Source organism: Chionomys nivalis, chromosome 1 (genome assembly GCF_950005125.1).
Source record: "Chionomys nivalis chromosome 1, mChiNiv1.1, whole genome shotgun sequence".
NCBI classification, from domain to species: Eukaryota; Metazoa; Chordata; class Mammalia; order Rodentia; family Cricetidae; genus Chionomys; species Chionomys nivalis.
Window position 1 is genome coordinate 170,535,079 of NC_080086.1, and position 23,804 is coordinate 170,558,882.

Below are 23,804 nucleotides of genomic sequence, written 5' to 3' on the forward strand. Positions count from 1 at the left end.
CTTAGCGGGAACTAAAGGGGAGCCAGTCAAATCGTTAAGTGAGATTTTAATGTGGGTTTTTAAAGCATTCGGAGAGGGGGAGGTGGTTAAATTAAATAAATGAACAATGCCTCCACATCACGTGTGACTGATGGCCGGAGTACTGTGGAGGGCCCTTAGCCATATAAAAGAGCCTCAGCTTTTTTTTTTTTCCCCCAAATCTTTGGGCTTTTAATGAGGAAAGTGATTTGGGTTGAATGTTAGGACTCCAGGGTGTCTTCTAGCTGTGCCACTCAGCAACCTTGTGACTCTGTTTCTCTACCTGTACCCCATGGCCATCTTTGTCTTTAGCCCACCACAGAGGTGACGCTGGGAGGAAGAAAGGGATGAGCTTCCTCGAGTGCCAGAAGTACCGCGGAGAACAGACAGGGCAGGCGGGAGGTAGATACCGGCAAGTCTCATTTGCTCATGCTAATGGGACACAGGGTTCCCAGGGAGAAAGGAATTGCATGGATAAAGCCCGGCTCTTGTGTTCAATCCTCGCCTCCCATGGGGTCTTTTATTTCCTGTCCTTACCCTCGTGGACCCTTCCCGGAAATGCCCACCAATCAGGACGCAGAAAGGACAGACAGGCGTGGAAAGATACTGGGGGTGTTGTGACAGATGAGGCCTCCTGGGAGCGGCTGTGTAGAGCGGCAGTTGTGATCTTACTTTCTGGGAGAGGGATTGGGGGTGTTGAAAAATCACACGCTATGCATTTGTGTGTGTGTGTGTGTGTTTGAGAGGAGCTGGGAATGACTATGGCAGATGCCTGTCCTTGCCATTATGAATTGTAAGAACTCTACATCTGAAAGCAAGAACAGGGACGGCCTTTTTTTGAGGGCCCAATATGGGCACAGTCTTGTGGCAAATGCTTTATATGCCTTGCATTCTTTAAAAAGTGCTTCTAACTTTCAAAAACTGGGCCTTTATGAGTAAATTTTTTGAGCGTTTCCAACATATGCACATGTATTTATTTATGAGTTATATATATGCTATTGTAATGTGTTATGTATAATATATGCACAACTGTATATATTTTTAAAGAACGAGGGACATAAATAGGGACAGAAGTTACACTTTCTCCTTGTATCCCCACGGAGCCGTGGGCAGATGCTAGGTGCTCATAGCTCACCCTGGCAGTTTCCGTTCCTCACAGCCTGCTTCTCAGTAGGTGTTGTGGCTTCCATTTTGTAGATGAAGAACAGTGGCTGAAACTGTTTCAGGGATTTGCTCAGGTCTGGGGCTATAGTCTGCGTCTCTGATGCCTGATCTGGGCATCTCTCCATCACTTTGCTCCTTCCTTTCTTTCTACCTACGCAAGGACTCTGATGCCCAAGCAGGAGTCCCTGTAGCCCACGCTCCCCTCCCCACCTCCTTCCTTCCTTCCTTCCTTCCTTCCTTCCTTCCTTCCTTCCTTCCTTCCTTCCTTCCTTCCAAGGCTCCCATGTTGATCAACAGGAAACAACTGCATTTTCACTCATTCACATCAATGTTAAATAATCCCATTCCTTTTTTTTTCCCTCCAGATATTCACTGTCCCAGCCTCCCTTGCAGCTTACAATGCCCATATGACCCAGTTCTGGCCAGTCAGATGAGAGGTGGTTTCTGAGATTTTTTTTCTTTTGCTATTGGATTGGAGTACTCGTCCAAAAGAACACCCCAGTACCTCACTGCCTACTACCCTGCTTCTCCTCCCTCTGTGGATAATAATACATAGAGGAGAGGCTGGAGCGCAGGCTGGACATTTTCTGACTCTGAGGAAATGAGCACAAAAATAAGACCTTGTCAAGAATAAGTAGTAAGACTAAGGAATAGGAAATCAGCAGGAATTTCTCCTGGTAAGCTCACAGAGTTGCTGTACCAGCCTCAGGGACTACCCGCAGCCTTGTTGCTATGTGAGATGTGAAGTCGATCATCGGTAGAGCTGCTGGATTAGTATTTAGTTATTTACAGAGTCTTTCTGAAGGACACAGCCTCTATTTCGATCTGCCTCTCCCATTGTCAGCTTATTTCTTCCATTTTTCTCTGCATTCAGTCTCCTGGCGCCATGGTTGATCTTCATTGTCAGCTTGACAGGCTCTAGAATCAGGCAAGAAACTCAGCTCTGTGGTGTGTTGGTGAGGACATTTCAAGAGAGTTTTAACTCAGGTAGACCCATCCCATGAGCTGGGTCTCCTAGGCTGAACAGAAAGGAAAAAGACAATTGAGTGTTGGCTGTCATCTTCCAGCTTCTTGGCTGTGATAAACTGTATCTTCAAAGTGCAAGCCAACATCCTGTTTCTCCCAGTCTTCCTTAAGTTGTCTTTCTTGGGTATTTTGTTAGAGCAGTGAACAAAGTAACCAGTACAGAAAAAAAAAGATGCTGAGATAAGAGTCTGTTGATGTGGTCCAGGTGACCATCTTGTCTGTAAGCTTTTGGAACTAATTTGTAGGAGGAATGTGGAAAACTTTGGAGCTGTGAGCTAAACAAGACTCAGAGTGCTCAAGGCTTAATGAGACATTCTGATTGGAGAGTGGGCAACCAGGATGCTGACCAAGGGAAAGCAGTGTAAACCGCTCATCAAGTTTCATAGCAGGATGAGAACTATCTTGGGGAGTGAGCTGGAAGCCATTTGTGTTATATTTTGGCAAAAACAAAACTAGCTGTATTGTACTGTATTGTCATAAAAAATTAACATGAGACTGAATTCTAAGTAATGGACAGAATTATTTGATAGAGGACATTTCAAGACAGCATAACATTTGATCAATGTCTTAATTATCACTTATTGCACTTACCCAGCTTTCAGCAAGACAAGATCACACAGAGTGAGCAGGAAAGATGCAGAAATGTGCAGTTTAGTGAGAACAGGAGTATGTGCCCAGTGAAAGATAAGGACAGAGTATATTCAGAGAAAGTATCTTTAATTGTTGCAAAGATTAGTGCCATAAAAGAAAAAGCTTATGCTCTTTACACTGATAATAAGAAAATTGTTCTGAGGGTGAGATCCTACCTGTCAAAGGCCCCAATTTGAGAAAAAACAAATTTGTTTCAAAGGAGAGACCTGAATTGATAGTGCCACAGAAGGGGCTCCCTGCTTGAGAAGACCTGTTTAGAGGAATGTTTCCCCAGCCCATTCACCAAAAAATACAGAAGCCACTATACCGTAGTGGGAGAGGCCAGGGCACATCTTCAGGGGCACAGTACTTGGCGACATTGTCCAGAACTGTAGAGCTGGTCTTGAAGAGATGCAAAATATAAGATTTTTAGACGGTGGAGGCTTGCCCCAAGGTTCCAGAAAGGAGTGAAGCCAGGGAATATGGGCTGGGTTGGAGTCCCTAAGGAGGCACTAAAAAGGCTGCTGTGTGAAGCTGTGGAGGTGAAACCCAGTTCTGAGGAAAGCTGCCAGAGTGGAGTTCACTTAGGTGAGAGGCTATGCGTGTTGCAGGTGGCAAAACTGGAGAGGGTGAGCTGCCCAAGTCTTTTGAAGACTTGATGATGTCATCACAAGCCCATATTCTGGCACGGAACTGCTATTGCATATAGGAATTATGTAGCTTAACTCCTTTCGTAGGGGCTTGTAGTTAAGATATTACATTCTTACTTAGAAGAAACATTGAACTTGGCTTTTAAGACTCTGGGAACTTTGGGAGATGAACATTTTTCATTGTGAAATTATCATGAGACTTTAGGGACCAGGGGTAGAGTGTTATGATTTAAAGTGACATGTTTGGGTGCCAAGATGACAGGGGTAGACATGTGGGATTGGTCTTTATTATCACTTAACATTATTTGTGAACACCCAGGAGAGGTTTCGTGGGGCATGTGTGTGAGGGTATTTCCAAGGATGTTTAGCTGAGACAGGAAGACCCTCTGAAAATGTGGAAATCTCAGAAACTGGAGGGTTGAGTGTGTCCCAGACTGAGAAAAAAGAGGATGAGAAGGAAGAGTTCCAACAGTCATCACTCCCTGCCTCTGATAGCAAACACGGTGACCATTTGCCTCCTGTTCCTGTTGTCCCAGCAAGACACCACTTGACACCACGCCTTCCCCATCATGATGGACTGACTGTACCCCCAAACTTGAGTCCAGATGAATCTTTTCTTATGTTACATGTGCTAAGTTTTTTTTTCTTTAGCAATGAGGAAATTACTAATAGAATGGGTTGGCTTTTAGGAAACTGTGCTGGGACCAGATGGCACAAGAAAGGTGAGGACCCACCCGAAGGTTATTTTAGAGTGATAGTTGATTTCTCCTAACTCTGTTCTATGTCCCGCAGTTACGGCACTTATGTGAGTATGTATGTGTTTATCATGGCTGGTTTTTCTCCTTCCCTTTTGTGGTTGTGCCCATACTGACTCTCATAGTTCCCCCACTTGCTTTCTTTAGAGTGTCGCTGCCCACGTACATCTTACCCCAGAGCCTTGTGCCAGTTCCTTCTTCTGTTTGCTTTAGTCTTTCCCTGGCTAACTCTTTCTTATCCTTTAAGTCACAGCTCGGAGGTTATCATTTCTGAGAAGTTTCTCTAACCTAAGAACCTCTTCCCCTTCTCATCTATTCTGTTTTTTTTTTCATAGAATTTACTACAAGCAGAACTTTCTCATCCACTGACCTTGTTTATTCTTGTCTCTACCTAGGATGTATGACACAGGAGCAAGCACCTTGATTGCTATGAACTCGACTTCAGCCCTGGTACCTAGACCAATGATTGCCACATCGTAGGAGAACAAGGCATATTTCCACAACAAATAGAAGAAAGGGTGAATGGACCTGCTTATGCGAGTCCTTGCCCCCATTGGAGCATTTTGGTATTTATGAAACAAGCATACTCAAGTACAAGCGATCAGCTTCCCGAAGGACTAAAAGTGCACTGTCATCAACTTTCCACCACTTAGAAGAACACGTTATGTTATGATTCCTCATGGAGGTGAGCCTTATTTCTTAAAATACTAGAATAGCAGAAACATTGTTGATAAATTTTAAGAAAGAATAATTGCAATTTGACTATGATGATCTTATCAGAACCGAGAAGTGTTTGGGGAGTGACACCCTCCCCCTTAAGAATACTCCCTCCCATATGAGCCCCCAAGTCAGGTCCCTGCTCTTTCTTGCTTACTGCTTTGCCCCCTACTCACCTGAGAAGCCCAAGGGCAGTGACTATGGCTGAGAGCTTTGACCTGCAGCCCAGCGCCATATGGTAGGCATCACGCGAATTTGTTTGAATGGGTGGCTCTGAACATGATATGAGTTATGCAAACTATTCTGTTGGCATCGTCTCTTCTACAATTACAATAAAATAGAAAAATCTTTACAGTCCCATAAAAATCTGTTGTCTTTGGAAGATACTTTTATCAGTGCCTTCATCTTATCATGTCTTCCTTTTCTTCTCTTTCTTCCCTTTTTTTTATCCCTCCATGCTTTCCTTTCTCACTCCATCCCTTCCTACCTCCCTTCTTTCTATGACATGACACATTATCTTTTACTGTAACTTGAATGCTTGGGTAAGCATGGAGAATCAGGAGGACAAGGATAATGGGGCCTGAAAGGAGTTAGTCACTTGGGAGGAAAGAGTGGGATGCTTCAGTTTTTCTTTCAGAAGAAGAAGATGATGAAGGAAGGGCTCACAATACTCATGGTCACATGGAGGAATTACTGCCAGGAACAGCAAAGGGACATTTGGACTGACAATTTGGTGTTCCCGTGGAAGAAGCAACTGCAAATTCCTTCATAGAGAAGTTCACTTGATAATGAAGCAATTTTCCCCAGGAGACAGGTGAGAATGTGATTGTTCAGGTGATGGAGGATAAACTAGAGGAGGAAAAAGCAGCTGTTATTTACAGTTATCACAGTGTGGTCAGGTTAGGACAACACCCACTCAGCCCCCAGGCTTCTGGTTCCTAGAGTAAATTGGTATAAAATGACCTAATTTCCACTACCAGAGACCTCTCTGAGATGTTAGGTGCTCAGCGTGGTTCTTAGACCCTTGTTGGTTAGAAAATTCTTAAGGATAAAGGGGGTAGGGATGGAGGGGTAGAATGGGGACTCTTGGGGCAAGGAGAAGCTGCCAAGTCCATGGGAAGGCAAATGCATCTGGGCCCACACAGAAGAAAGACAGGACCCTGAGTTACATGGAATGCAAGGTGGGCTTAGAAATTGCCTTATCTTAGTTTCCTGTGTCTGTGATAAAATAACCCAACAAAAGCACTTCAGGGAAGAAGGGCTGATTTTACTCACAATTACAGGTTATAATCCACGATTCTAGGGAAGTCAAGGTCACAAGAACTTAAACTGGTCAGATTACATCTACAGTCAAAAGCAGAGAGCAGTGGATTGATGCACGCATGCTAGTGCTCAGCTCACACCCTCCCCTCTTCTACGGTCCAGGGTCCGAGATGCAGGGAGGGACGCTGCCAATGGTGGGCAGGTTTCTCCTCCTCAATGGTGTAATTAAGATCCTCTCTTACAGATGTTCTCACGGGTCAGTCTAATCTAAAAGCCTCTCACTGGGACTCTTTCCCAGGTGACTCTAGGTGGGTCAGGTGGACAGTTAAAACTAGCAGCAATAGAAACTACTGAGAAAAATTGAGAATTCTAAACCGGGTTATGTAAGAAGTGGCTTTATACAGGGCAGCATTGACTGGCCAGAAGTGGCATTTCTAAGGAAGACATGGCTCTACATAAACAAATTATACTCATTGATCTTGCTTATAGTTGTATGAAATTGATATTGCAACCCACCCCCTTGACAGCCCTTCAAATATCTGAAACCTCATGTTTCCCTGAGTCTTACTTTTTGAAGTTGGACAGTCCAGGTAGGGAAGAGATAGGTTTACCTGAGGCGATTCCTCTCGCTCCTTCCGGATTGTTCAGTAGTCGCATCCCTGAGTTCCATCTTTAGTGGAGATCTTGGGCAGGGTAGTGGTTATCTTCCTTGAATGTGACCTCGTACACATTGCAGTGGAAGTCCATAGATACCTACTGAGTCAATGGTACTGTAGTAGATATAGAAGTATCTGTGAGCCTATGACACCGTGGCAGATACAGCAGTAGACACAAAACAGCTAAAATGCATGATGTCACTAGACTAGAGATGGCCATTAGCCCAAATACCCATCTCTACTTCATCATTACTCACTTCCTCCCCGAACATGTCAAGTGATGGAGAGCTCAGAGCCACTCCAGGAAATCTATTCCTTCAGAGAGCTCGGACTCCTAGAAAGACATTCCTCCTATGAAGCCTAAATGGCTCTACATAAACAAATTATACTCATTGATCTTGCTTATAGTTGTATGAAATTGATATTGCAACCCACCCCCTTGACAGCCCTTCAAAGTCTGAAACCTCATGTTTCCCTGAGTCTTACTTTTTGAAGTTGAACAGTATGGGTTCCTTTTATATTCTCAAATATATCGAGGTTTTTAGTTTTCTCTTGACTTGGCCCCCTCTCCCCTGAACGTGCTCAGATTTATCACAAAATAGAAGGCCTTGAGCTGCATGGATGATTCATCTCAAAGTGGAGCAGTGGCTACCACTCCCTCTGGGACTCCACTCTCCGTTAATGTACCTGACATCCAATTGACCTTGGCAGCATCCTGGGGTGACTCATATTGAGCGTATAATAGGTCTCAGCTCGTCGTAATATCTCCTTGGCACTTTATTTGCAAAGCTGTTCTCTACACCTGTGTATAGATGGGTGTGTCCATCTCAGGTGGCCGTTTTTCGGGAGCTTCCTGACTGATTTGAAAGCAGAGTGTGCTCTTCATTGCGAAGCTCTGGTCGTACACCTGCATGATAAAGATAATGAGATGTCTTACTGTAACTTGACAATGTATCTAAAAGAAAGCAAGATCATCCCCTCAAAGGGTTGAAAATCGTAGAGTTCTTTACTGATAGCCTCTCTGAGAGGCATAAAATGAGGACATCTGGTTCATCATTACTCACTGTGAAGGACTTCCCAGAAATCTAGTGACAGCTACTGCTGTCTCCCTGCCCTCACAGCCTTCCTCCTGCCTGGCAGCCCCCAACCCGCCGCGCCCGAGCTTCCCTTCCTCACACTGCAAACTTCTCCCCATTACTAAATGCTGTCTTTCTGGCACTCTGGGTTGCCAACTCGGATGTGCTTAGCTTCCTCCCTTTTCCCTTTCTCGGCACGAGGCCTCATGTCAATACCAAACTTCCCAATGAACACTGAACGCATCCCAAATCCAAAGTTTTTTTTTTCCTCTGAGCAAAGAATTACAACACTCATGTTCAATAGCTTTAGTGTAGTCTAGACAAATTTGATAACCATGTCTTGTCTGTCTTCATCAAAGTCACTAGTAATTGTGTTAAGTAGGATCAGTTCAAGAACGTATATCCCAAGGAAACTGTCCTTTATACTGTCACTGATGTCACTGATGTATCTGTGAACCTCTTTGCAATTTAACCATTGAACCCATTCATCTCTTAGTCCACATAACCCATCTTCTTCCAAACTTTTATTCATCAAATACCTGATACAATTCAGATATTCTCTTTCATATTTTCTTTTTAAAAATGTTGTGTGTGGTTTTTTTATTTGTTTTAGGAGGATTTCACACAATGCATTCTTTCCCCCACTACCCTCCTCTCAGATACCACCACCCCAACTTCAAGTTTAAACGTTTAATTTTTCTCACTTCATGCGTGTGGGTGTTTTGCTTGCACGTCTGTGCACCACACATTTGCCTGAGGTCTGAGATTAGAGAGGGTATCAGATCTCCTGTGACTACAGTTATGATGAAATTAGCCACCATGTGGCTTCTGGGAATCAAACCCGGGTCCTCTGAAAGAACAGCCAGTGTTAAACACTGAACAATCTCTCCAACCCTCCTATGTTTTCTTTATCTTCAAGCGTTACAGGCTTATTGAGTCATGACATGAGACTAATGAACAGAGTTCATTTTTGTGATTGCTTTGGACTAATTGTTCGTGATGCTCCTATGTTTATATAGTGCAGCCTGAAGCCCTAAACACTGATAGTACTTGGGGATGGAGTCTTTGTAGGTGATAGGGTTTGGAATATGGTCTTGTGGGGTAAAGAATCCACTTATGGTGGGATTCATGTCCTTATGAAAAATGAAGAGATACTTAAGATCATTCTATTTCTCATCGTTCCCTTTTCTCCTCTTTCCATGAACCAAAGAAAAGTCATGGGAGGACATGGTCAGGAGTACTGTCCTCACCAAGAATCCACTCAATGCTGGTACTCATCTTAGACTTCCAGGCTCAGAATATTAGGAAATAAACATTTGTTTTTTAAGCCACCTAGTATATGTTCTTTTATTACAGTCACCAAATGATGAAGACAGCAATCCTAGGCTTATCCCTAGTGATGAACCAAGTCTTGCCTTGAACCACATAGTTAACACCCTCTGACTAAAAAATTGGTCCATCGCTGGACTGTGTGTATGTTCATGGACTTTTTAGAATTTACATTGTTTTCCCTTTTGTAGTAATATAGTAATATTTAACTGTCTTTGGCTTTCCTTCTCTTCTCCCATTTGAAACAATGCTTTCTCCCATTAGTAACCAATTTTTGTTTTACTTTATAATATTTTATATCCATACCATGTCTGGGTGTTGCTTTCTTTGAGTTCCCAACCCTCCTACAGAAGGATATTTCCTTTCTCCCAACCTAAGGTGACTTGTTTTGGTCTGGGAAAATGCCATTGTGATGTATTTATGCAATTCCCCCTGATCCATCTAGCATCAAGAAGAAATCCTCAGGTCAAGTTGACTGCTGACTGGTCGTTAGGTGACAAGATGAGGACTTCTTCGCTCAGGCAGACAACCTGCTGAGTGATGAGGACTTCTTCGCTCAGGCAGACTACCTGCTGAGTGATCTCCAATAGAGGAGCAGCTTGGAGCAGAGAGTAGGAAGGCAGAACAAAGGCAGGCTTGAACACAATGCAGATGGGGTGGAGGAGTGGTCTGCTGGGCTCGGAAGTGAGAGCAGAGAGGGCTGGTAGTGCGATGAAGATGTTTTTAGCAGCAGCATTTGTTTTGTTCACTTTTAAATAAGCTGCTTAAAAAAATGGAGAATGCAGTTTTATTTTGCACATGGTAAAATGCCATAAAGAACAAAGGATATTAATAAAATATGTAATAAAACAATGAAGTATGCATTCCTGTCGCTCTAGTTCCTGTTGAACTTTTGGGTGCATTATTTTGGAGTACTCTACATATATGCAGATCTATAGAGATAGGAACACACTTCCTGTATACTTGAAAATATGCAAATACATTTACCAAGCCATTTTTTCTGCAGAACAGAAACACATATATTAACTTCATCTCATTAAATATCTACACAGTATTCTATTTCATGGTATACCATAATTGTAATAGTAGTATTCACAGGAAAAAAACAGAACTGATGCCGAACCTTGGCTATTAATCATAAGTCTGAGTGGGGGGAATAAATGAGAGGAGCCTGTGGTACTTTGAATGAGAATGTCCCCCATAGGCTCAGATGTTTGAATACTTGGCAGCCAGTTGGTGGAGCTGTTTTGGGTAGGTTTAGGAGAGGTGGCCTTCCTGAAAGAAGTATGCCCACTAGGGGTAGTTTTTAAGGTTTCAAGACTACAAACCATTCAAAGTTTTCTCTCTGCTTCCTGCCTGTGGTTTAAGATGGGAGTGCTCAGATGACTGCGTCATGCCTGCCTGATGCTTGGCTTCTACAACACAATGGTGATGGATTCTTATCCCTTTGGAACCATAAGCCCAAATAAACCCTTGCTTCTATAAATATACTTGGTTATGGAACCAATACAGCATCCATTAACAGATTTACACATTGAGCTTCCTGTGTAACCTAAGACAGATAATGTCAATATTCTTTGCCTTGGTTTGTTGATTGGAGAAAAATAAATCACAGTCACTTGATAGAGCAAGAATGCATTCCTTTAAATACTAGGCTTGGAAAAGCAGCAAATGGAAAGAGTATATGTTAATGTTTTCTTTAAAAGTGATATGTAGGAAGAATAGAACACTCACTGTGGCTACCATGATACTGAGTTGGGTTGGTGCTGTTGACACCTCCAATGGCATTATGACTGGATCCCATTTGAATGAGTTTAGAGGTTTGGTCACCAGTGGGCAAGTATTGTTGGGGCAGACTGACAAGAAGTGGATCCTTGTGGGAAGTCTTCAGGGCACTGGTGCCTTTGCCCAGAGGAAGCATTGCAGTTCTCCTGGGACACTGAATTAGTTCCCGCAAGAGTGTTGTTAAAAGGGAACAAATGTGGCTATTTCTCTGTCTCTTTGACTTTCCACCAGTGATGTGACTTCTCTCTCTTTTCTGTGCTCTGATAATTGTGATGGTATTCACTGTGGGATCCTCTCCAGAACTGAGCTAGTGCTGGCACCGTGCTCTCGAACCTACAGAACTAAGAGCCTTAATAGACCTCTTTTCTTTATAAAGTTACTTAACCGTGGCTATTATAGTATAGCAACAGAAGGTGAACAATCACAGATGGAATCTGTTAACAGGCACCTGAATGCCTGGCAGGGTAGGTTAATCTGGACCAAACCTCTGTATCTAAGCCTGTCGTTGGTCCTCTTTAATGCTATGCCAGCTGATGTTTGCTAAAACAGTTCCCATTTGTGGTGTATGCAATAGTCATGGTGTAAATATTTCCACAGTGTCTGATTTCCAGCTGTCAGCATGGCCTCACTGGGTGCAGAGATGGCGAAAGATGGGCACGATTGCTTTCCCCTGTCCTTAGATGATCCACACACCACTGTGCCTGGACACCTGTCACTCTGAATTCCGAGGAATGTATGCCCTCTGCAAATCTGTCAGCAGGAGAGCCTTAGGAGGGACTCCTCCAAAAGCAAGAAAAGAAAATGGACCCCAGGAGAACAGAGGCAAAGAATGGGACCTGCCTCAGAGTCCTGGAAGGAGACAGTACAGGGGAAAGGGTTACTCTGGGTTAAGACTTGAAGGAGAATCCTTTCTGAGACAGACAGTTGTCACGGGCTTTCTCTCCAGCCTGATGCAGAATAGCCACTTATTCCCCATTCTCCTTCTCTCTCTCTCTCTCTCTCTCTCTCTCTCTCTCTCTCTCTCTCTCTCTCTCTCTCTCTCTCTCCTTCTTTTCCCCCTCTTTTTCTTATCTCCCCAACCTTTGGTCTTTGATATGTGTTGGGAGTGAGGGGCTCAGGAAGGGTCTTGTTATTTAGTCCCAGCTCATGTACAACTGGCTCTGTTGCCCAGAATGACCTTGAATTCAGCACTCTCCTGCCTCAGCCTCCTAAGTGCTGAACCTGTGGATGTGTGCCACCATGTGTAGCTCTTCTCTGGCCCTTGTGCAGGCCCTTGGCCCTACTGATGACCCTGGCATCCTCCTGAGATCTCCACAAACTTCCCAGGAAGGTATAGGGATATTCTTAGAGGAAAATGTGAGAAGTAATATTAAACTACTAGTCTGGTATTTTCTGGTCTTTATTGTGCCTTCTATCCATAAGTACTGGCCACTGTCTACCCTTTTCCCTTGTGGTGCGATGAGGATCAAGATCATCTACAGGCAAAGCTTTAGGAGAGAGGCCCCAACGGGAGTAGTGTTCTGCAGACGCAAGGTCTCACGCTGGGGTCCTACTCAAGCTGGTTTTCAGAAGGCTCTCGGTCAGGGGCTGGAGCCAGACAGCTCATTAAAATGAATAGGATCTAGCAGGCCTTCTGCATCGCTCCTGGACATCTCTGATTGCTGGCAGTCTGGAACTGATGACAGCCCACTTCAAGTGAATGCTGAACTTGAACGTTCCCTGTGTTTTGCTTCCCAGCCCCTTGGTCTGGTTTTGTCATTTTCATTTAACACAATGAGATGTGTTGAGAAGCTTGACCCCAGATCCCTGCAGGGAGGTCCCGGCAGGGTGTATATAGGAGTTCAGTCCTGCCCCGTATCAGGATATCATGTGTGAAACATGTTCCCCACTTCTTCCTTATCCTAAAGCCAAGTGGGCTCAGATAATGAGAGTAAAAGAGGTCCAGCAAATGATTCGTTTTCCATTACCTCGCTGTATCGGGCATGTATTACTGCACGACAAGTCACTTACAACTTGCTCCCATGAAACACCATCCGATCCCTGCTCCAACTTGCTCCCGTGAAACACCATCCGATCCCTGCATCCCTGCCCCTGAGAGCCTCGAACCTCTCTGGAAGATGCCGAAGCTGCAATCAAGTGTTTATACTTTCTTTTTGAAGAAAGACTGGAAGCTTGCCAGATCTGGGACCCTGCTGTTTCTGGCCAATAGACTTAGGCCATTCTCATCCTTCTCCCATCTCTTTCCACGCCACTGCATCTTCTAAATTTTCATTTTCATGATTAAAGAGATAGTTCACCAGTTGGTCAAGAAAGAAAGAATTCGACAGAGTAGATGAAGAAGGTTAGGAAGGAGTGGTTGCGGCACATAGGAGCTGCTTCTAGGACCAGACGACTAAGATCCCCAGTGTCTGTGCATATGTAGGGTTCGATGAAGGGCATCTTCTCTGTCTTTGTACCCTCCCTGTGCAGTCCAACAATTCTTAGCAAAGCTGCAACACTGGCTGTTAGCAACAATAGAGACAGGCAGAGCTGTTTTTAGGAGGCCACCACATGGCTGATAACGCCAAGATGTTTTCCTACCAAGTGACTGATGGACAGTGCATGTAATGAGGAGACCTGTGGAAAATAACACCATCAGCTCCTAAGTACAGTCGCCACAGGTCATGGGGCAGGGTCTCTTACCTCATGGAGGAGTCCCAAAGGGAGCTGACAGTGGCGGGCGGACAAAGCCTTAGATGAGTAGAGGGGAATGAGGCACAGATGTTAATGTCTGCATTGTCATTTATATCCATGGGATAGTGAAAAGGGAACCATTTAGATCCTAAGACTATCACAACTATGGTGACAGGGATGCGCCATCCCCACCCTCCCCAAAGGAAACCATTTCTCTGTCCTATGGCTCAGCATCTAGAAGATAGACCCATGTGTTCTAGGCTTACTTGGCCCCTTAGTGACATGAGGAAAAATAAGCTTGAATGGATTGAGAAGCTGTAAAGCTGCTGTCGATCTTTGAAAGAGCAGTTGCCAAGGAACACACGCATCAAAGGCTGCTGGAGTTTATCGGGGACATCTGGTGACACGTCCTGATGATGGCAGGGGCCCCTGCTTTATGTCTACAACGCTGCCCTGGCGGTTTGGGCAGGCTAGGATTTCCCATTCTTGTCTAAGATTTGGGATGAAGTCGATAATTATGCTCTCCTGCAGGTGGCGCCACAATGTAGGTTTTCAAGCAGCCTTTGGCCGGAGGTTTTTATCCTGAGCATAGAGCAGGACCCAGCTATGGGACAGCTCTTGGGAGAAAGATGTTTCTGTAGCACCACCAGACTCTGGGAAATTGTTTAATAAACAAACCTGGCTTTGTCTCTGTTCCTAAACTAATAAAATGGTTATAATTAAGTGAGAGGAATTTAGGAGTCTTCTCTCTCCTCTTAAACTTGTCCCTTTTATTCAGCCATGAGAGACGAGCCATCAAAATCTCACAAAAATAGCTTCTTTAGAAAAACAGGGCTCTATGAAGCAGTACGCCATTTAACTCCTCCCTCTTGTGGCCATGGGGCCAGGCGCTGACCTACCCAGCTCTGCCACCAGGCCAGGGATGCAGTGAGCGAGTCACAGACCCATCGAAAGCAGGGAACGGCTAGACTACCCAGAGTATGTCTGTCTTCACCCCTCGTCAGCTGGTGGGGGTGGCAGAGCTAGAGAGAGCTAGCGGAAGAGCCAGAGGGCTTGTCGCGAGTGCAGGGCCATGACGGGGACCATTGCACGACGCTGCCTTTGCCAGGCTGTTGATTCATGGGAAGAGTCAGGACAGCAAAGGGCCTGCCCCCTGCATTGTACCACCAGAGAAAAGGATACTTTCCTATGACAGGGAGGACACACTCCTTCCACGCACATTGCGTTAGAATTCCAAATCACGCTCACAGGGGTTGTATTTCGTTTGAATGCCACTGCAACCAGAACGCAAAAATGTGGCCGGGGAGGGAGGGAGCACCACTGAGGGCACATGACCTGTGCAAAATGATGGTGATGGTGAGTACCAGGGTCAAGGAGCAGGACAGTCTGCCTTCTCAACCCCCACCCCACTCTGGACTTGAGGGGACATTCAATAGACCGCAGGACTCTTGCTGTGGTTATTTTGACCCTTTCTGCCATTCCTTACAATGGTATGAAGCCTGCCTTCCTCCTGTGGTATTCAGTGGGAGCCAGGGAAGGAAAAGGCAGCATGCAGGAAGGTCCCATTAAGAATGGGAGGTCTGGCAGGGGCTGCACCTGCCCTTTGTGGCTCCAGCTTTCTGCACACTCTTTCCCTGTCGCTGAGCTCCGTCATTACTCTTCAGGCACTATGCGGTATTCATTCCTCTGAATGAAAATAAATGACACCCCACACCAGGCAGGAGATAAAGGATAATAAACACACTTTGTTTGCTGCCTCTGGAAAAAAAATATCTTTGACTTCCTGTCCATCCATCAGGACATTGGGACTGGAATTTGCACACACACACACACACACACACACACACACACACTACAAGGAACAGAAAAGAGAACCAGGCAGTATTAAAAACACTTGCTGGGATGATTGATGATTGACTGAGAAGGGGGCTAGTCCTCACTTCCTCTCCCTTTCAGCGTTTTTACAGAAGTCCCCTGTAGCCCAGTGACAGCTGTGTTTGAAAAGATCTTGTGTACACCTTTAGTGAAGCATATTATTTAAGTAGCCTGGAAAGGTTTTCTGTAGGACTTTCCAAGCTGCCACTTCTAGGGTGAGCCAGTTAGGGTGGTGTCATGTGCCAATTTTAGAGGTTTGGGTCCAGGTGAGACAAGCCTTATGCAGACCCGCGGGGACAGCTTCCTCTGATTTTGCATGCCAGGTGTCTCTGCCGTCTCATGTCAGACAGACATTTGGCCCCAGGGCTTGCTCGGTTCTGGAAGGATGTCAAAGCAACAGCAGCAACATGGAATTATTGTTATGTGTTTCTCTGGGCTTCGGACACTAACTTGATATTGTGTGCTTTATCTCGAGTTGGGGATCCAGAGTTTCTGAGAAGAGAGGAGCCAGATCAATGCATTAAGGGGAGCTAATAAGATAACCCTTGCTGTTTTCTGGGCCTTGCCATGCTCAGCGGACAACCAGAGCCTAACAGGGCTCCATGCTGTCTCCCGGAACACCCTTTAACTGTAACAATGTCTGTCTTTCTCCTGCACACATTTAATTCATTGCCTCCTTCTGGGGAGAGCAATTTCAACCAGGTCCTGTGTGGGTAAGCCCAGGCCTACCCACATATGCTGCCTGCCCCCAGGCCTTGTATAACGTGTCAGCTTGCAGCTCATTTCAAAGTCCACCCAGTTTATAACTTTGATTTCTTTTTTTTTTTTTTTTTTTTGGTTTTTCGAGACAAGGTTTCTCTGTGGTTTTGGAGCCTGTCCTGGAACTAGCTCTTGTAGACCAGGCTGGTCTCAAACTCACAGAGATCTGCCTGCCTCTGCCTCCCAATTGCTGGGATTAAAGGTGTGCGCCACCACCGCCCGGCTATAACTTTGATTTCTGTGAAAATATAACCCCTATAGGAAGGTGGAGGCATTCATACTGCTGTCAGTCATCTCCTAATAAGTAGCTTCTGAGAGGTTTGGATGAGAGGAACAGATATTTGCTGGGAGTTGCTGGGGTTGAGGGAAGCTAAGATGAAGAAAAGGCATGGGTAAGTGGGTTGGGAGTCCCAAACCAGAGTCTTGAGACTATGAGTGGCTTGACACTTCTTTCATCAGTGGCTACTCTCAGTGGACATGGCTGACAATGCCACTTTCCCGGAACTATGGCAGAAGTAGGCTTACAGAGTTGGGCAGACACATAGGTGGGCATTCTGATTTGTTTGTTTTTAATGGTTGGGCATCTTGGTTGGGGAGTGGTCTATGCAGAGACACTCTAGATAGTGCTATCTGCTTCCTTTCCTCACCTATTTCTTGTCTCCCAGACGCTGTCTCAACTTAAGCAACCTTGGGGTTTCTTTCTTTGGGCATCCAAAACTACTCTGACGTTAGCATTGTCTGGTATATGTTTGGGCTATGGTCCAGGACCTAGGGCTTCAGAAACAGAGAAGCAAGGTCAGCCTCTGGATATATCAGGTTACCCAGGAAGCTTTGGGGCTTCATTTCTTTTTTTAGGACTAGAAGACTTGGGCTTGGGCATTCTCTAGTGGTCTGTAGGGTTACCTTGGTTGGGGGGATAGGGCTGGACCTGAATTCTCGTTTAGGGATGGGTGTATGTTTTGGCAGGTGTCTGTTAGGAATACCCGAAAGTGCCTCTGACAGCCTGAACCCACATGCCTGCGCGGGAGGGTACCTCAATCCGAGCGTACTTGGTGTCACCATATATGCGCCACTCTGCCCTATGTCGCCACCATCAGGGTGGCTCGAAAGGCCCAGGGGGTGTCTGCAAACGTCCACTCTGGGGAGAGCGGGCGAGCCTGCGGCGTCAAGGTGCCGGAAAGCGCCCCCTGCCCCCTCTGCCGGCCGTTCTACCTCGGTCTAGATGTCAGCTGCGAGCTCCGAGCCAGCGAGCGAGCCAGAGAGGGAGCGGCGGCGGCGGCGGCGGCGGGCCACGGGCGGCGGGGAGGGGGAGGAGGCGAGGAGAGGGAGGAAGGGAAGCAGGGAGGGAGGAGAGGAGGACCCAGAGAGCGCCAGGCAGCTGGAGTTTTTGCAGCGCTTGGCCGGGCTTCAATGCACAGCAGCAGCGAGCCGCGGCGGCAGCAGGCAGCCCGGGAGCTCCGGCGGCGGCCGAGCCAGCGGCGGCCCCGCTCCCTGCCCCCTGCAAACTTTGCGAGCAGCCTGCCCGGGGGGCCGGGGGCGCGCCCGGGAGGCTCGGCTTGGACCACGGCCGCACTCTTGGCCGCCGCAGCGCCAGCCGCCGCCGTCGCTGCTATCACCGCAGCTCCGCGCCTCCCCGGGGAGCAGCAGGCGGCTCCCGCGGCCCCCAACCCCGGCCCCTGGGCATTGCCCGGCTAGTCCCCGGGCAGGGGTGGGGGTAACAGCGGCGCAGCCAGCCCTGGGCTGCTAGGGGGTGGCCGCCACTACCCAGGGTGGCGCGCAGAGGCTCAGAGAGCGCTCCCCGGCGGGTCCCCAACGCACTCACCGCCGCGCCAGGGCAGCGGCCCGACCCGGCTAGCATGGGCGGCGCGGAGTGACGCCGCCGTGCCCGCTTGGCATCAAGGACATTCAGCCCGCGAGGGTGGGGACGAAGGGGGGCAGCCCCGCGTCGCCGCCGCAGCCCCTGAGAGCACTGTCGCTGCTTGGGCTCTGGGGCTGGGTGGGGGAAAGGGGTGCTTGGAATCGATCCACATTTTCTGACCTTTTTGTTGGACATTACGCCCACCTTGGACGCTGCAAGAGGAGCTGTCAAGCCCGGCAAGCTCTGATTTGGCCCCCTCCGTTTTTCTCTGCTGCTCGTGGCTTCCCCGTGCCTCGGTGGAGTATTTGCGTTCGGGGCTGGGGCTGAAGGAGGCAGCCACACGCGCGCACACGCACACGTTCAGAGGAGGGCGAGAGGCAGCGGTACAGGCACCATCTGCAGTGTCAATGCGGCGCTGGGGCTGAAGGAGGGAAACGCCGCTCTTCCAGGTAAGGAGCCACCGGCTGGGCGCAGGGCCAGCGGGGCAAAGCGGGCAGAGGTGCCGGGTCCGGTCCCAGAGTCCTCGCCTGCTCCGAAACAGCCTGCCACACACACACACACACACACACACACACACAATCACACGCGCGCGCACACATGCATACACGCATACACTGAGCTCACGCACCTGCCCACGTCCCACCTGGACACCCGCTTAGGTGCAGCGCAGCCCGGAGCAGGGATTTCCCGTGTTCTTCTCTTCACCGGACCTAGACTTCTCTTGCCCAGGACTTACAGGGTGGGATTCGATAAATGACTGACTCTCCTATCTAGCCTAGTAGGATGAGGGAGCGATTTTGCTGTTTCTAGCTCCTTTCATTTCCTAACCGGTTTTTACAAAACAGGAGAAGTCATGGGAGGTCTTAAGAGACCCGCCCAGTGCAATTGCGCCCTTGGCTTTTGGACACTCTATTTTTTCTTTCCTTTTATTAAATAGGAGAAAGACAGAGAGATATATACAGATAGATATATAAAGGGCAGAGACTAGGAGATTGTGGTGATCGGGTGCCTGGGAGGAGGCCACATAAGCCACCGGGGCTGCAGTTCTGTAGGGCGGCGCATATGGAACAGACTCTGCGTTTCGCTAGTAAAGGCAGCACACACGCCTTTCCGAAGCGTGGCACTGCTTCCCCGGAATGTGCCGGGATTTCAGGCAGGGAGGGGCTTTAACATCAAAGCAAGAGGAGGGATCCTCGTCTAGGGAGGGTGCTGCGGTCCTTTAAGGAGGATCAACCCTTATTCACGTTGCCAGTTGCTGGGAGACAGCAAGCAGACAGGGCTTGGGGACACAGCTTTGTGGCCAACCTCTCACTTCCTTATCTTTCTCTGTGCAAGTGAGGCAGTTTCCCCCGGTGTCTTTAGTTAACACCTGTCACATGTCTTTGGGGTATGCATCTGAGAACGCAAACTAGGAGGAGAGTAGAGATGGATGTAGACTCTACATTCAGGCAGAAAGGACCGTGAACACATTGCCATACCCGCCCTTTAAGGTATTGGGTCTACTGTGTCTCCCAGAGTCCAGATCCTCTGCGTGCAGAACTGCTTTCCAGAAGTCAATGGTTCAAGTTGTACTTCCCCAGATCTCCACCCCCCCCACACACCCTAGTTTCAGAGCCTGCTCATTCTGAAACTTTTCCTAGAATGGATGGGGGGGGGGGCGGTTGGGGTTCCAAAGGGCTTTTTTATGACTCCCCTATTAAAGTCTAAGAGAGACTTCTTTGGGGTCTCAATTATTGCCTGGAGAAGAATAGAAGGTTCAAATACATCATTATTTCAGGCTCGAATACACATATAGAAAGTTTCTATCCTTCTATAGGTGTCCCTTTGTGGTGTTTTGGGGGCATCCTGGTAAAAATGGGATATACTTCTTCCTTCTTCATAAGATCATGTTTTCAGAGTGTCTCATAAACCTACCAAAGGGAAAAATATGTTGGGAATCTTCCAGAAGGTGAGGGACAAGGACTCTTGAACAAGTGCAGGTGCAGGGTTTCCACTATCTTATAAACCCTGATGATGGGGTGCAGCCACAGAGGGCTTTCTTTGTACCCACAGCTCTCCTATTCTTCAAACTTTTTTTTCTGACCCCACCAAGGTCTCTGGCTAGGCTTGGGGAGGGGGTGGGGAGCAGATGCCCTAGGAGGGAAGCCTTATGCCTGCTATGTGTTGTGTGAGCTGTCCTTTGATTGAAAAGGGTAGCAGGGATAAAGGAAAGCGTCTCACAATGAGAACCCGGATCAGGGAGAAACACTCTTCTTTTTAAGAATGGTGGGTGTGTACACATCCAGCTGCACACACGCACCTTGCCAAATGCAGTCTTGTCCAAGCACGGGTGACAGGGGCATCCACTTCTGACTTCTGGGTTGTGGAAAAACATTGGTACGTTATAGCGTGCACACACTTGGAGAGCGTGGATGGGGAGGGCCCGTCTATGCATGCGCATGGCTGAGGCACATGGTTTGGAACAAGCAGCAAACTACAGTCACAATGAGTATGCCCCAGAGAGGCATTCCCTCATGGGACCTGTGAGGGCAGGAAGCTGGGGTGCAGATCCCCCCTGCTGCAACAGATGTCTCTGTCCCCCTCTTCCCTTTCTCAAATATTTGCAGCCTCAGGATCTGTTATTTTAAAGCCAAGGCAACTATCATTATGCTGGCTATAAGCTAAGTACTAGAGCTCAAAAGAATCCCCACACTTTTTGCACTTACCATTGGTTTCTAGGAAAAGATAGACAGTAGTTAACACTGTGTGTGTGTGTGAGTGTATGCATGTTTCATTTCCTGGCTCTTTTGCCCAGCCCCAGAGTATACCACAATATCCTTGCTCCACTATTCTTCCGCGGGCTTTAAGTTCTCTGGTCCACACTGGAAGACACTCAGTTGCATGCACCAGGCCCGGACACAAATGACTCTCTTTGGTCATCCTTATTGAGGCTGGAAGTTGTTCTGGAAGCATCCTGTGAACAGCAGGCATGGTTCATCCGTGATCTGCTCTGTGCTCACTAAAACCAAACACACACACACACACACACACACACACACACACACACACACACACACCACCCTGAAAATGTTTCAGGGAGGAATTTTTCTCCTAGGCAGCCAATTTGCTCTGGTCGCCTTCCCTGTCTCTCTTCTCCTGCCTGCAGACAGGGAAATTCACATGGCAGAATCTGCCTACACTTGGCCTACAGATCCTTTTAATCATGAGGAGGGCTGCTGAGAATTAAGTGGGGGCTTTTCTAGGGTGGCAACATTCCTACCTAGGGCAGAGAGCTCAGGGGGATGGGTTAGTAACTGTTCCGAGCTCCTAGGTATTGCCAGGCTTTGATGGAAAGAAATTATAGCAAGCGTCTCTCCTCCCAGCCAGCTAGGGGGCATTTCTCAGTGGCTCTCACCAGAGACGGCACTGCACAGACAATGCACACTGGAGACCTGTTGGAGTGACTCTCCGACTGGCTGTGATGGGCGGCGGCAATCCTGGGAGCCTACCATGATGTGATTTTGACTTTGATTACTCTGCAAAGGATGTGTGGCTTTCACCTCGCCTCTTAATTGTCTACCGTGCTCCCCGATGGGAAACTGGCTCAGGCCCTGGGCAGTTGTGCAGGGTTCATTTCTTCCACGCAACACCCCCTTTCCTCCTCCTTCAAAGTCCACTCCCTCCCTCCCCTGTGCTTTCGACGATGCCACCCAGCTTTGTGCTTGTATCCACCAGCCCATTCACCCTCAAATTTGCTGCACTTCACGAAATCAATATAACATGAATTTAACGACAGCTGGATGATTAAGTGTTATTTATATTTAAAAGCGGCATTTAAAAAAGACTTCGTGCTAATAAATCAAAGGGCTGTTTGGGAGATGCACATGATTAGGGTAATTGCCCTGGAGGCTCCATTGAGTAACGCTAGGTCCACACAGAGCCCTGAAGACGCTGTCTCTTTAAAAGCTAGTCCTTACTGTTCCCTCCCCTAACACCCACCTGATCCCCTCTCGCTGTCCTGCCTTACTCTCGGTCCCCCTCCTGTCCTTGCTTCCCAGGCGGCAGATATTCTAGTTATGACAGGAAGGTGGAGCCAGCAAGGAGACAGGAGCAGGCTCTGCCGCTAAGTGGAAGGAGGCGGATCTTAAAAGGGAAGGCAGGCAGGGGTCCCGATTCCCGGCTGGAGGCCTTGTTCCAGAAGAAGGAGGCTGCTTCTCCACTTGCTGAGAAGCAGAATAGCTTCTAGAAGTCCTGAGTGAGGAGCCCTGTCCTATGATCCCGTGGGATCAGCCTCCCCAGAGAAGCAGCTGTGAGGACATTAGTGTTGGCTTTAGCCCTATATGAAAACCCCGGGATGGAAAATAAGTACTAATTAATGATGATAGTAGTGGCCGGTGCTTATGAAGCACTTCCTTTTGATCTGCCTTCATCTGAATACTCTAGATGGAGTTGCTTCCTTTAGTGTTCATTAGCATCCAGAGGCAATGGCTACCACTGTCCCTATATCCTCCCAAAGGAACTGAGATGAGGGAGGTTGAGGACTTTGTCCAAAGTCACATAGCCACCAAGTGGTGGAACCAAGTCTCAGTGCTGAGAAGTCTGACCTAGCTTCTTGTCACTAAGCTGCTTGCCAAGTGAGTGGGAGAGTGTGATGGGGGTCCTGATGGCTCCTTTGGATTATCTCTGACCCCAAGCAAAATGTTCTATTTGTTGAGCCTCAAACTTCCCTGTTAATTAAGGGGCTTTTCTTTGGCTGATGGTAGATTGCAAAGTTGCATGGATTTTCCTAGTAGACCAATCAGCTTTGAGGTTGACGGTTACTTGATCTGGAAATCTGTTTTTCTCTGGGAAAAACACAGAAGACATGGCTGAGGAACTGAATGGAGTCTCTGGATTTCGGGAAGCTCTGGGGTCTGGTTCTTTGTAGTGAGTATTTCAAATTGTTGGTATTGTGGGAAGCATACTCTCCCATGGAATGCTCAGAGAAGCCTGTAAGGTGGGGTATTGCGGCTTACTGTTTTGATGGTATGAGAACTTAGGCTGAGATGACAGTTAAAGATGCCCCAGACCTACGTTGCTAAGCAACAGATGGCCAGTTCACTGTCGGGCAAAAATTCGTGCTATGGCACCGCTCACAGGTGGTGCTCCGTTGCTGTTCTTTCATTCATTCACTAGCTCTTGGGGTCTAAATTTTAGGACCCAGAGGCAGGGACAAGGTCATGTCATACTCTGTGAAAGTTTCTGCCCATAGCCTTGCCCAGGGAGGGTAATCCTGCAGCTGTAATGGAATTTGGATTTCAGAATAGAAGAAGAAAAGAAGGTGGAGTGGGCACAGGCTGAATAGAGCTGCTAGGAATCACATTGTGAAGTGAAAGATACATAAGTAGGGTCCCAAGAAGCTAGGCATTACGCTGGGTCTCGTCGCTCCCCAGACTCAGTCCCTTGGGTCTTCGTACTCTCAGGCACAGAATAAGAGAGGGTGTAGTGGTTAGGATTTCCCTATAACTTTCAAACGAGAGACTTTAATCCCATGCACAATGTAATTTGCTTTTCTTCTACACTGTGCAGTGATGGGAAGCTCTGCTAAACTT

The 23,804-nt window shown here is 47.4% G+C and overlaps 1 protein-coding gene and 1 long non-coding RNA gene across 2 annotated transcripts in view; one reads left to right on the forward strand and one right to left on the reverse strand.

The window, feature by feature from the left end:
• Positions 1-3,101: 3,101 nt before the first annotated feature.
• Positions 3,102-18,529, reverse strand: LOC130875536 (uncharacterized). Its single transcript, XR_009057256.1, has 4 exons — positions 18,439-18,529; positions 7,567-7,786; positions 6,835-6,993; positions 3,102-5,809 (listed from the first exon to the last, which is right to left on the reverse strand). It is a non-coding gene; the product is annotated as an uncharacterized LOC130875536 (long non-coding RNA).
• Positions 17,822-23,804, forward strand: part of Plxna4 (plexin A4) — a 454,143-nt gene continuing 448,160 nt past the window's right edge. Inside the window, exon 1 of the mRNA XM_057770711.1 lies at positions 17,822-18,683. The gene's annotated coding sequence lies outside the window, so the exon portion shown is untranslated. The remainder of the gene's footprint in view (positions 18,684-23,804) is intronic.